The sequence below is a fragment of the Lissotriton vulgaris genome, chromosome 3_1 (assembly GCF_964263255.1).
Source record: "Lissotriton vulgaris chromosome 3_1, aLisVul1.2, whole genome shotgun sequence".
NCBI classification, from domain to species: Eukaryota; Metazoa; Chordata; class Amphibia; order Caudata; family Salamandridae; genus Lissotriton; species Lissotriton vulgaris.
The window spans coordinates 466,217,044-466,231,068 of NC_141689.1; the positions used below are offsets into that span (position 1 = coordinate 466,217,044).

Here is a 14,025-nt window from a genome sequence, read left to right on the forward strand (position 1 = left end):
GGGACTATGCCATCGTAGACGAGCCATCGTAGACGAGCCTTCGTAGATGAGGCCGTCGTAGACGAGGCCATCGTCGATACCGTAGACAGGTTGTCATAGACGAGCAGTCGACTCCATAGACGATCCGTCGTAGACAAGGCCGTCAACGCCGTCATAGACTAGCCTTTGTAGATGAGGCCGTCATAGACTAGGCCGTCATATAGACAAGCAGTCGTCGTCGACGCTCTCGCCGTCGACGCTCTCGCTGTCGTCGTCGACACTCTCGTCCGCTCTCGTCGACACTCTCGTCCACTCTCGTCGACACTCTCGTCGACGCTCTCACTTCCGTCGTCGACACTTCCGTCGTCGACACTTCCGTCGTCGACACTTCCGTCGTCGACACTTCCGTCGTCGACACTTCCGTCGTCGACACTCTCGTCGTCGACACTCTCGTCGTCGACACTCTCGTCGTCGACACTCTCGTCGTCGACACTCTCGTCGTCGACACTCTCGTCGGCGACACTCTCGTCGGCGACACTCTCGTCGTCGACACTCTCGTCGTCGACACTCTCGTCGTCGACGCCCTCGTCGTCGACGCACTCGTCGTCGACGCACTCGTCGTCGTCGACGCTCTCGTCGACGTGCCATTGTAGACGAGGCCATCGTAGACGAGGCCAGCGTAGACGAGGCCATCGTAGACGAAGAGGCTGTCATAGGCAATGATGGTGGTTTTGTCATCGACGATCCAGTTGACGATGTTGGCTTCTTAGTCTTTACCTTAGGAGGTATAGAAGACGCCTTTCTGAATGATCCCATGACCAGTGGAGGTGATTTTGACGGCTCAGAAGTCGTCTTTTTACCTGATTTTTTCTCCAAAAGCAAGTCCTTTAATCTCCTTTTCCACAGAGTGAGGAGATTTTTGAAGGACTGCGCCCGGAAGACCCTTGAGCGGTCTTTTTTAGGGCCTTCTCAGGACGGTCCCCTGAGGAATGAGTCTGAGGAGATTCTCTTCTTTAGAGGTCTCCTGGACTTTGAGGGCCACGCCTCATAGCAGTAACTGGAGAAAATAAAAACCTCCTTTCTGGTCTGAACAATATTAAAAGTCTCTCTTCACGACTCCTCAAGAAATTACTTGAGAAAGTGCAACATACCTTGCAGCCTTTGGCCTGTGAGTGTGAGGAACAGAGCAAAGCAACCTTCTGGAACAAGAAGCGCAGGCTTTAAAATAAAATTCTTTCATTCATCTGTGAAGGTAATCCATAGTAGAAAGCAAAATTATTGTAAATTAAGTGAAAAAACACAGAATCTGAGCAGAGCTCAGGGGAGACTCCCTTAGCACAACGTGCGGTAGAAAATCTGAGGGACTGAGGCTCCTGACAGGAAGGTTCTAGAGGGAGGTGTTAGCTGATTGGCTGGCTCTAAGAGTTTGGTCCTTTTTACATAAGGACAAGGATAGGCTACTAAGGGGAGGACCTTAGGCCTATTTTTCTCTATGTATGTCTATAGGACATTACTTTTCTATGTACCGGAGGCTCCCGTCTCGACGACGGGGAATGATTCAGGCATGTGAATCTATGAAAGACACCTTTAATACTGGATAACTGTGCATACCTCAGTCAAAGTACTTACACCTAATAGGTATCCTCGGGCTTCCCTATAGATATTTATGTGGGTGGTGGCCCTTTAAGACGTGTCTGGCGTCCCAGCGTCTCAGATGTCCTACAGGGGTAATGAGGTAGCGTGTAAAATCACTCGACTCAAACTGTACAATATAGCGTATTAATCCTCATCGAATAGTAACCTCTATCGCCTATAAGTACTTACTTTCCGTGGGTCTTCTGCTGTCTAGACTCACTTCGCACATCGCGGGCGGCTTTCCCTGTCTCTCTTTCCTTTCCGACGCCGTTCTGGCAGACCGGAACCTGATATCAAGCCGGTCACGTGATGCAACCAACATGTAAGTCCCAGACACTAAAAAAGGACTAATGAACCCGTTCTGATAGTAGAGATAGAAGAAATCAACGGGGGGAGATATATATACATATACTCTGCCGACCTTACTGATCTTTAGGGTTGTGTTGGATTAAAAATAAAAAAGCGGCGGTATTCTATAACCAAGGGGGACAGAATCGCTAAGGTTACTTATATAGTTCAAAAATGGAATGCAATACGTAAATTATAACTTTAGGTCAAACCCACTGTACAAGGGTCGAGGTGATATCGCCCATAGTCTGCCACTCCGCACAATCTTTCAGGATTTATTACTATATATAAACATCCACTATATACAATTTTATATATTTTTAACAATTTTTTATACTCAAGATACTTTCACCACATACTCTATAATTTTATTGTCTCATTATTATATAGAGTCCAACCTATATTCAGTGTGCCAACCTGCAACTGTCAGATATTTACCAAGTCATGTATATCCGGTTCAGATATTCAAGTGAGTGATCAAATTTCTATTATGTCCTTACATCAAATTAATGCCCAGATTTCGTCTCTGTCATTTAGCCCGGTACAGGCCGTCTTGTACTTTTCAATCAACCTTGCCTCTAGTCTGTCCAATCTCATCTTTATATCATCCTGTTTACTTTTGCTTAAAACACATAGGACCGTCCAATTAATGTAATTTTCCGTGTGTTGGTGTGTTTCATAATGATGTACCAATGGTGCTCCATGCACTCTGCATTTCACCCTCGATTTATGCTGGAGAATACGTTTCTTTACAGCTTGTGTTGTCTGGCCGATGTAAAATCTATTGGACGGGCATTTAATACAATATATTGTATTTTTTGTGTTGCAGTTCGAGAAACTCTTTTGATAATGTCTCTGTCCATTGATATCAATGTATTTTGTATCTGCTGTTTGATCACACGCCACACAATTGAGGCACCAGTAGTGTCCTATTGTAGGTGGTAAATTAAGTAGTACTGTCAACTGCAATAGGATGCCAATGTAATCACTTCTTTATATTATGCCATCTCCTGTTATTGAGAGGGTAAATTGTCAATTTACTTACCTATATTTTTTATTATTCGGATATTAAGTCTTCCTTTTACAATCCATAGACTGAATTTTAAACGTGAAAGGGAATCCACTGGGGGCCTAGCTGAAATACTATTTCGTTAATAGGATAGAGCTTCCTTGTTTAAAAACAAGCATATTAACATTTAGGGGCCGATTAGGATGGAGGATTTTCCGCCTCCTCCGGGCCGGCGGAAGCCACCTCCGGCCCGGAGGAGGCGGAAAATCCATTGCGGGCTCACCAAAGACCCACCGCCACATTACGATGGCTGGTGGGTCTTGGTTTCTGTCCGCTGCTTTTCCGCCGCGGTCGGATTACAACCGCGGCGGAAAAGCTCTCATTTGGCTGGCAGTGTCTATCAGACACCGCCGGCCAAATTAGGAAGCATTTGAAAACATGCTTTTCCGCGGCGGTTTTTCCGCCGTGGAAAAGCATGTGTACTTTTGATTTTGGGGGCCCGTTGCGGGCCCCCAGGGTGTTGGTGGGTGGGGGGTGCACATGGGGGGTACCTATGGTACCCCCCAGCATTTACATGCACAATGCGGCAGGCACCGCGCGGTGCCTGCCGCTTTGTGCATGTAAATGTTACACATGCACTTTTAACATTGCGGCGGGTGCTGCTTCAAGCAGCACCCGCCGCAATGTTAAATATCCAGGATGTGACCGCCAGGGTGGCGGTCACATCCTAATCCCACATGAGGGAACGCCGCAGCCCATGCGGACGTTCCCACATACTCTGGGGTCGCGGACGGACTCAAGTCCGTCCGCGATCCTAATCGACCCCTAAATGTGATTTAGTTAAGACTGGCATAAATTAAGGTCTGCTCAAAATTCACTGTGATTTTACGACCTACAGGAAGCGAAGGATTGTAATATTGGCTGAAAGTCACTGAAAGCCCAGAATCACAAGATGTAGAGTCTCTTTGCCCCCCCCCCCCTCCATGTCGAGCTTATTGTCCTGATCCTCCTAACACAAAAAGCGCTATGACGTGGCCTGTGCTGGCCACATCATAGCACTTTTTTCAGTCACTTTCAGCCATGCTGAACAGCAGATGTGCTGCTAGACAACATGGCTAAAAGACTTTTACATTGGCAAGGCCAATAGCTTGGGCGTTGCAGAGATCTATTGGCTTGCCAATGCTTATTCGGTGTTGACGGGTCTTGCTGAGCAAATGTGGAAATGATGATGAGAAACAGTTGAGGATCTTTGAGGTGAAGCGAGGATGTAGCGTAACGGCCAGAGCTGCAGACATGGGACCTGGTTCGAATCTCGGGGTTGGGTGAACAGTTTGTGATTCTGGGCAAATTACTTATGCTTCCCCTGCATACCACAATGAATGTGTCATTGTGTAATGTAACCGATAAGCACTTAAAGCATCCCAATATCACTGGCTGAGGCAAGATAGATAATGGAATAAGCGCTTCAATACCATTGGATTGAGCAAAAGAAAAAATACAAGCAGGGACGAGGGAAGTACAAGGGGTATGGGTCAAGCAGGGAAGCAGGAGGGGATGGGGAGATGGGCAAGCAACAACGGGAGAGGGCTAGGAGAAAGCAACAATGAAGGAGAAAAAAATACCTTAGTTGAAGAAGGATCAGCAACAAAGATTGGCTTGTGTTCGCGATATGGCAATATGGAGAACAGAGCAAGTGCTCCAATACCATTCCAGAGGTTTTTTTAAATGAAAGTATCGGGTATCAAAACAATTTACATGAGCACTAGCTGCTTACACAAGCACACATTCATGTTTGTTAGACACGGGGGGATTAAGATATTTGCCCAGAATCACAGGATGTTGAGCGTCATAGCCCAGATATCAACACAGTTTTCCAGAATTGAGATCTACCGCCCTGGACGTTCGCCTACATCAAAAAAACAAAAAACATGTGCTGTTTATGCTTTAATAATTTTTTAAGAAATGCATTTGTTTATGTACACATGCATGCATTTTAGTGGTGTGTGTACAAGGAAGACTATGGCAAGACTGAGGACGACGAGTGCTCAAATACCATCAGATCGTACAAAAAAGAATAAGAAGAGAAGCAGCGATGAGGGAGATAGTAGGGGACGGGTCAAGCAGGGGAGGATGGGGAGATGGGCAAGCAAAGGCAGGAGAGGGCGGGAGGAAGCAATAATGAAGGGGTAAAAATAATACCTTAATTGAAGTAGGATCAGCAACAGAAATGAATGTGCCATTGTGGCATGTAACTGGTGAGCATTTAATGCCTTCCAATACCACTGGCTCGTGTTTGCGCTATGGCAAGATGAAGGACAGACTGAGCACCCCAATACCATCGGATTGTGCAAAGAAACAATACAACATGCGCTGTTTGTACTTTAACAACTTTTTAAGAAATGCATTTGTTTTTGTACATGCACATGCATTTTAGTGGTATGTTTTATTTGTACAAGGTAGATGGCCTGAAAACATTGGTACTCCTTTGGAGTGCTTGAAAACAAAAATATAAATAGCTGCGCAAACCAGGAGCAGTGTAAGGAGAGATGTACTTGGTCCAAGTGCTATGGGAGGGCCAAACACAAGAAGAGGGCTTGGCGCCCACATGCCATGACAAATGGCATCAAAGAAAATGAGGGTGATGCTGAAGTTTACCCATGGCATGAGATAGGTGGCCTGTAATGCCACAGACAGGACAACAACATGCCTCTTCGAGACAGTGCAAGCGCTCATTAGCTAAGCAGCGCATGCACTGTCTAGCCAAAACTTAAAAACAATAGATTTCACCCAGACGAAACCTACTGGCTTTGCCAATGATTGTTGTGTTTAGAAACAGGGAGATTAAGTGACTTATCTGTAATCACAAAATGTGTAACTGAGGCCAAGCCTAGAGAGATGATGCCGTAGAGGCCAGAGTTACCGACTATGGAGCTGGTAAACCAGGTTCGAGTTTTGATGTCGGCTTAACATCCTTGATTTTGAGCAAATCACTTAATCTCGCCGTGCATACAAAAACGAACATGTCCTGTGTTGGCACTATATAAAACTAAACACAAAAAAGTAACTGGTGCTAATGTAAAGAGCTCCAATACATTTGTGGTGGTGTTTATGCTGCATAAAACTGCACAAACAAATTTGAAAAGTTGTTAGAGGAGGTAATCTGTGCAACAGAGTTCAGTGGGGGCAAGCAATGACGGGCAGGAGGTGGACTGGCAACCAACAGCAAATGCTGGCAGCCACAGGGAAATTTAGTGATTTGCCTGTAATCATGAAATGTGGAGCTGATGCAGAGGCTAGGGAGATGATGTGGATCCTCTTGGGAGAGAATGTTGCGCAAGGGAGTGGAGAAGTGTGACTCACTGGTTAGAGGAGGCAGACCTGGAAGCAGAGGTCAGCCCGGGACCAGGGTTCAATTCCCGGCTCGGCGGGGTCGTGAGTTCTAAAATGTCCATGGACTCGACAATTCTCGCTCCGGTGCCTACTCGATTCACGGGTTCACACTCTGCGACTCTGGCCAATAGCTTGCTTAATCTCCACAACGGCCCCTCGCGGCGGGATGCCTGGCTTTCACCTTGCAGATACCCTGCCGGGGTTATCTCACAGGGGAATACCAGGACGGGTTCCCTAAGCAAGCGCTTAGAAACCGCTCGGTGATTTGCGCTATATAAATTCCTGTACATTTACATTTACACTTACAAGGGCCAGAGCTGTCAACTATGCAGGTGGGAAACCAGTTTGAGTTTCACATCGGCTTAACAATCTTGATTCTGGGCAAATCACTTAATCTACCAATGCCTACAAAAATCAATGTGTCCTTGTGTAAAGTAGCTGATGCTAACATAAAGTGCTTCAGGTGGTGTTTGGTGCTATATAAAACTGCAAAAGTAAAAGTAACCAGTGCTTGTGTAAAGCTCTCCAATCCCTTGGTATGCTACATAAAACTATACACAAACATTTTTCAAAAAGCAGAGTCGGTGAGGAGGGGATCTGGGGGAAGAGGGGATCTATGGATCGGGAGTTCAGCGTGGGCAAGCAGCGACAGGAAGTATGTTTAAAGGCAAGCAACAGCAAATGCGGGCTGCCACAGGGAGTTTACGTTATTTGCCTACGTTTACGGGGCCCTCGTGAAAAGTAACTGGTGTTTATGTAATGCACTTCAAAACCTTTGGGTGGTGTGGGCTCTATAAAAAACTGCACAAAAAAGTAACTGGTGCTAATATAAAACGCTTCAATATCGTCATGTGGTGCTGGTGCTATATAAAACTGCAAGGAAAAAAAGTGATAAACAGAGTCGGGGAGGAGATTTGTGCAACGGAGTTTAGCAGGGCAAGCAGCGACGGGAGAGAGGCAGACGGGCAACCAATAACAAATGCGAGTTGTAACTGGGAGATTAGGTGATTTGGTTCTAATCATAAAATGTAGAACAGAAGCCAAGTCTGGGGAGACGATGTGGCGTCCTCTTGGATAAGGCTGTGGTATAAGGGCCACAGCTGCCGACTATGGAGCTGGGAAACCAGGTTTCAGTTTCAGCATCAGCTTAACATACTTGATTCTGGGCAAATCACTTAAACGCCCTGTGACTACAAAAATGAATGCGTCCTTGTGTAAAGGAACTGGTGCTAATGTAAATTGCTTCACTACCTTCGCGTGGTAATGGCATTATATAAAACTGCTAAAAAAAACAGAAGGTGTAGGCTCGTTTACAGTAGTGAACTTGAGGAAATACACTGTATTGGCATCCACATTAAAAGGCCTACTTTAACCATGGATGGGGATGGGCAGGCAGACCTTGATGACATCAATACTCAGCCTGGCTTCTTTGAAGAAAAAAGAAAGTATACCAATCGGAAAAATTTGAATAAATAGAGTCCCACCTTTGAAATGAAAAGCAACAAGGTGAGACAAACAGTTCAATCATTTCGCACAGGAGAAACGTGGCTATGTAATTACAGCAGAAGACACGGACACTTTAGATGCTCTGACATGCCCTGTGATAACGCATAACTGATCACTTGAAGTCTGATTTTCCAGCTCAAACACCATTGCCCAATTATCACATATGGTGTAAACATGCGCACACAAACACTCACACAGACACCTACTTAGTACCCACACCCATTGAAAATAAACAGTAACTACATGAGTGCCAATATGAGCTGTGCACGCATGCTCTAATCAGCACGTCAGCTATACAGTAACAGGATATTAAAAGGCAGAACTGAACCACTCACTAGACCGAAACATACTATAATGGGGGTTTAAAGAAGTGACGGGTATGGGGATGGGGAGGGGATGATATGTGGACAGGGCAAGCACCGGGAGTTGCAGGGGAGCAAGCAGAGACGGGAAGGAGGAGGTGGGGGAAATGGAAAGCAAGGACAAAGAGAAAAGAAGTGACAGGAGAGGGGATGATCTGTGGACACGGCATCAGGGCGGGTGGGAGTAGACGGAGCTGGTAAAAGCATGAGCAATGTTTAGAGTGCTGAAAAAGAATGAAAAACGTAGGTCCTATAATTGTCGTAAAAACAGGAGTAGTGGATGTTTACAAGCACTTGGTCTATGGTCTGGAGGAGGGCTAAACACAAGAAGAGCCTTACCATGCACACCAAGTACAAATAGTGACAAAGAATATGAGACGGATGATAGAGCAAGCAAATGGGAAGCCTGTGGGCTGGCTGAAGCCCACAGATTACACACAACATGTATCTTCTAGACAGCGCATGCGCTCTCTAGCTGGGACCTAAAAATGCTTTAGTAGTCGTTAATTACATACAATCACTACGCCACTCTGACAGCACGTCTTCTCCTACCCATTCAGATAAACATGCATCAAATATGATTTTCACCTGCCATATGCACATCTTAAACTTATCAACCAAACCATACTCAGGACAGAGCACTTTCTGATAATATTTAGCATAAAGGATGAATACATCCAAATTAGAGAAAAAAAAACTACTTAATTCATACCACTCCTACATTCCATATTGACTTTAATCTATGAAAACCTCACCGGTCTTTAAGAATTTAACTGATTAAAATGATGTTACATTTCAGACTCCCCCCTACCAAATTGGCAGATTTTCTAACACAGTGGCTTCTCATCAACTGAAAAAGGTCAATTGAAAAACGCCCACTAAATTGTTCAATATCAAAGTAGCAGACAGGAAAATAGGGAAGACATTGAAGTAAACCTCTGTGGCAATTTGCAATGAACTGTGTAAAAACACATTAAACAATACCATAGAGCAATCCAGAATTTTGTAAATAGGCTCAAACAAGCACCAAACCAAAATACAGCATTATTTAAGATTTTCCAAGAAAGTGGCAGAACTGGATATGGTCAAAGATGTCCTTGCTATTTCTGACCTGACTATGAAACAAACAGATGTTCTTCAAAAACAAGATCTTGAAAATTAAAGCAGAAATATCCATCGACCCAAGGCCATTACTGTGTCCACAAAAAGCCTATCTTTGGTCCCAATTCACAACAGTAATCTGAGACAAAATCCTACCTTTACGACTTTCAGTATATACAAAAGGCATTTAGGAGTAGTAAAGTTAGGATTCCTAATTTTACTACTCCAAAACTAAACAAAATCCTAACTTTACAACTTTCGGTATTCACAAAAGGCATTTAGGAGTAGTAAAGTAAGAAAAGGGTTTTCAGTAGTGCATTGCTTATCTGACACTTCCAAAAATCCTAGGGTGGGTGACTTCCGCTGAGAAACTTGTGAGTTTAAACTTTTCACATACTGGAAGTTAAGAACTTTGTGCTGAATGAATTCTATGAGATCTCATATTACATTTGTTCATAAGCGCCTGGATGTGGTAGACAGGAGGTTAGAGGACCCTGACAGACAAAAGCACCAGCAAACAGATTGGGAAACAGAGATATTGTGGCTCAAACAAAAGGTCAAGGATTTGGAAGATGGCTCTCGGTGGACCAATATTAGCGTTCATGTAGTGCAGAAGGACGACAAGATACAAGACAAGACAACCTTTCAACTGTCTCTGTTGCCTAAGGTACTGGATATTCAGTTCAACACTCCACTAGAAATCCAAAGAGTGCAGAGGCTCCATCCTTGAGGCTCACAAGCAGCCTCCAACAAACCCAGTGAAATTATAGCATGTCTACTACGACACCATCAACTGTGCATGATTTTGTAAGCTGTAAAGAAAGGTCAAGAGACCTATATAACTGCTGATTTTTCCCATGACACAGCCATCAAGAAGTTCCTAGCCCTGCTGATAGACCAACTTCAACTATGGCTCTTAGACCCTGCAATAATACTTATCACTATTGTTAGAAATGGGTGACTAGTTGACTGTGGTGTGAGCTCCGGTCAAGCAGCTACCACAATACTATTCAGGGTACGGCACAAGCAAACCTCAAATTAACCTGTGCTCAATTCCTCCTCTCAAACAGAGCAGTCAGGTGTAACTTAGAGACAATGTGTAAAGTATTTGTGCAACACTTCAAACAGTAAAACTGTGCAAATACCACACAAATAGATGCCACACCAGCTTAGGAAAATAGAGCTTAATTTAATAAATAAAACAAGACCAAATCGACCAAAATCCAATCAGTAAAACCATAGCTTTTCAATTTTAAAGTTTTAGGTCAAAATAGAGCCAAAAAGCACAAAGGGGAACCTGTGGATATTTGTTCCTTCCCGACATGGACAAAGCCACAAGTTCAGGCCGACCTCAATGGAGCACGGACTGGCTGAAGTTAGGCTGTTAGGCCAGTTGCACAAAGTACCTTTGCAAAAGGATTGCTTGGTATATGGTACTCACTTATGTAAGTGTAGCACACTGCACCAATCAAGAAAACCCTTATGGTGATTTTAGTGGTCTTAGACAACCCTAGAAAGCTCTCTAAGTAGTAGGTGTGGAGAGCAGCCTTCAGGCTTAGTCCAGAAGGAGTGTAAAGCAGCTTGTTATAGCAGTACTTAATTTTATAGTTTAGGTTAAGTGAAAAAGAACCACACTGTGTAGTTATAAAAAATAAGTATTTACTATAAACACTCCCTAACACATTGCAATATCTCATACCAGGAGATATAACAACAATACACACAATACTGTGACAATAGAACCAGTAAGGAGCACAAATACACAGTGATCTCCAGGGGGAGACCAAACCATTTACTAAAATAGTGGAATGCGAACCATGACCTAAGTCGAGACTGGACCCAGAAGACGTAGAAGAGTCAGGAACCCAAGGAACCACCCATGGTAAGTACCCAGGAACCCCACGGAGGCCGTATGCAGAGAGGGACATGACCGCAGACTCAATACAAGTCAATGGGTATGTCGCGGTAGCAGTTTTTAAGAAGAATGACCCTTCCAAGCGGACCCTGAAGAAATCCGGTAGAAGATGCAAGGTTGGAGAGTCACCCTACCCGTGGATACCTAAGGAACCAGGATACCTACACGAGGGAAGCCGGGTGCATAGGTGCGAAGTGACTTCGGAAACCACCATGGGCCACAATGGAGGACTTCAGTGAAGATTCAGCTGGAGAAGAAGGTGAAAGAGTCCGGTGAAAACTAAAGGTGGATTCAAAATGGGAGGTACCTGCAAGCAGAGGGGACAGAGTCTATGGACCAGGAGGCACGGAAGACGAATGCCCACCAATGTCAGAGCTGCAGGTGAGTTGACGTTGCCCTTGAAGTTGCAGCTATGTGGGCCAGGAAACGCTGTAGATGCCCAGGACCCATTCACAGGCTGTCCCATGCTGAATGTCAAGAGCCTGGTTGTTAGTGTCCGGCAGGGGCACCAACAAGCTTTGGCAACGGCAACCAACGTAGTAGTCAAAAAAGGTGCAGTGTCGGGACCAGCAAGGTCCAAGTGAGTCACCACAAGCAGGTAAGTCAGTCCAGGCACGAGCAAGCAGGGGAGCCCACTAGAGCCAAAGAAGACCCTTAAGAGGACCCACAGGCCAAAGGCACAGGAGCTGCAAGAGGACCACAAACAGCTCACCAAAGGCCCACAGTGCAGAGGATGCAGTGCAGGAGATGCTTGAGGCTGGAGCTTCTTGGAAACCGAAGATCTCTGGTGAAGAGAGTCAACAAGCCTTAGTAACGCAAGTAGACGCGGTGACAGGGGTACTGCTCCAGCGGCTCTGACGAGGGATACTGGCTTCAAACTTGCTGTGAAGACAGTGTAGGCCTCAAGGGAGTTGCAGAACCACCACCTGTGTTGCTGAACCTTTCGGAGTCCGTATAAGCTCAATAGCAGCAGACCTGTCAGCTTCGTTACGGTGCCTGCAGAAGCAGGGAAGTGACTCCTTCGGGTGTCTTGGATACCCACAGGCCTGTAGAAGAACCTGTATGTAGCACAGGCACAGACAATGCAGAAGATTTGCAGGACTACAAGACCAGGAGCAACAGGAGTCTTCCCATTTGCAGTCTCGGTTCACAAAGTAAAGTCCAGCAAAGTCCAAAATGCCCAGACGGTTGAAGATGAAGTGGTTTCAGATTTGAATCTTGTCCCATGACAAATCTAAGGAACCACCCACAGGTAAGCCCTTAAGTACCCTAAGGAAAGGGTTGGGACAATACAGGTGTCCCTCCCACAGGAGGGGTTGGACAGTGGGGAGGATACTCCCATGACCTTTGTCCAGTTTCGGGCCTGAGCGGGAGCCAGCGGCTCACTGAACTGGTTCCAACTGGAGTATGCAAGGAGGGCACCAAATGTGCTCTTAAAGGCAGTCTAGAGGCACTGGCAAGCACCCCCATCCTGGCCCAATACACTAAGTCCTGTCTGGGAGGTGGTCACATCTCCCTGTGACAGGAAACATATTGTAATTTCTTCCCCTGCTCTAGCTTGGCAGAATCATAGATCTGGTCGGCAGTAGCCATAGTTTGCTGTCTGGGTCTAGAAGACTGGTACCGGGAGCACTGATGGCCTCCCTGAGGAGCTTTACAGTACATGGAATTGTACCTACAACACGGTTTACGGTGTTGGAGTATGATTCCAGCATGTTTAATACCAAACACGGCAGGGTTTGTTACAGCCAGTTTAGAGTTAGTGATCGTGTAATGACGCTGGCCACTCTATATATCGTAATGGCTGATGCACTTACAACCCAGGAGAATGGACTTCGTGGATTGTAGGGGGTCTCCTGCCAATGCAGGAGCACCCCCACACTTCTAACCGAGCACCCTACCTTCAGGATTGAGAGGCCTGCCTTAGGGGTGACTTAAAGGTTTTAAGTGCAGTGACCTCAGATATAAGGAAGTTTGTATCTGTTTTAAGTGGTGCTAGTACCAATTTACACAGGCTGCAATTGCAGGCCTGTAGTCACGATTTGAGGGGTATCCTATGGGTGGCATAATACATGCTTCAGCCCATGGGGGACACCTAGTGTACCTATGCCCTGGTACCTTATTACCATATACTAGGGGACTTACAAGGATATATCAGTAGCCAATCTGGGGTGTACCCAAGTACTCACCATGTCCAATTTAGGGACGAAGCACAGAGACTTGGGACCTGATTAGCAGGATCCCAGACAGACTAGTCAGAAAACATAATGACACCAGAAAAAAGTGGGGGTGACCATGAAAGCAGATCCTTCCTTCCTGCAAGCATTCTTTTAGCTCTTGTCTAAAGTGCTATCAAGATTCTGAAGACCCTATGAACAAAGACCCTGTGACTGAGCCGGCTCATGCTGACAACGTGCTCCTGTGTTTTTCCAATCCCCATTTTTCTCTTGCATCTCAATGAGAACCAATGTTTAGTTATAACCTATTCTCAGAGAGTGGGTGTGAGCACTAGGTCTGTCAGGGGATCAATCACCAAAGTGACATTTAGGTTCTGATTCAGCAAGTTAGACTTTAAGCACTGTGACATTGATAGGAGGGCCAGAAAAGATAAATCTTCCTGGTGGGGTCATCTTTAAAAAGGGATAATAAACTCTGATTTTGAGGAAACTATACTGACCACGAACATTCCACAATGGATGATAATGGTACCGTACCAAGTCAAAGGACTTAAGAGATACTTGCAAATAGTTTAAAAAAGATTCGTAATATACCCCGAAAAC

At 45.3% G+C, this 14,025-nt stretch overlaps 1 protein-coding gene across 1 annotated transcript in view; it reads right to left on the reverse strand.

Annotated features, from left to right (window-relative positions):
- The window catches only part of LOC147726626 (5'-nucleotidase-like), a 1,080,701-nt gene that overhangs the window by 779,980 nt on the left and 286,696 nt on the right, over positions 1-14,025 (reverse strand). The gene's annotated exons all lie outside the window — the stretch shown is intronic.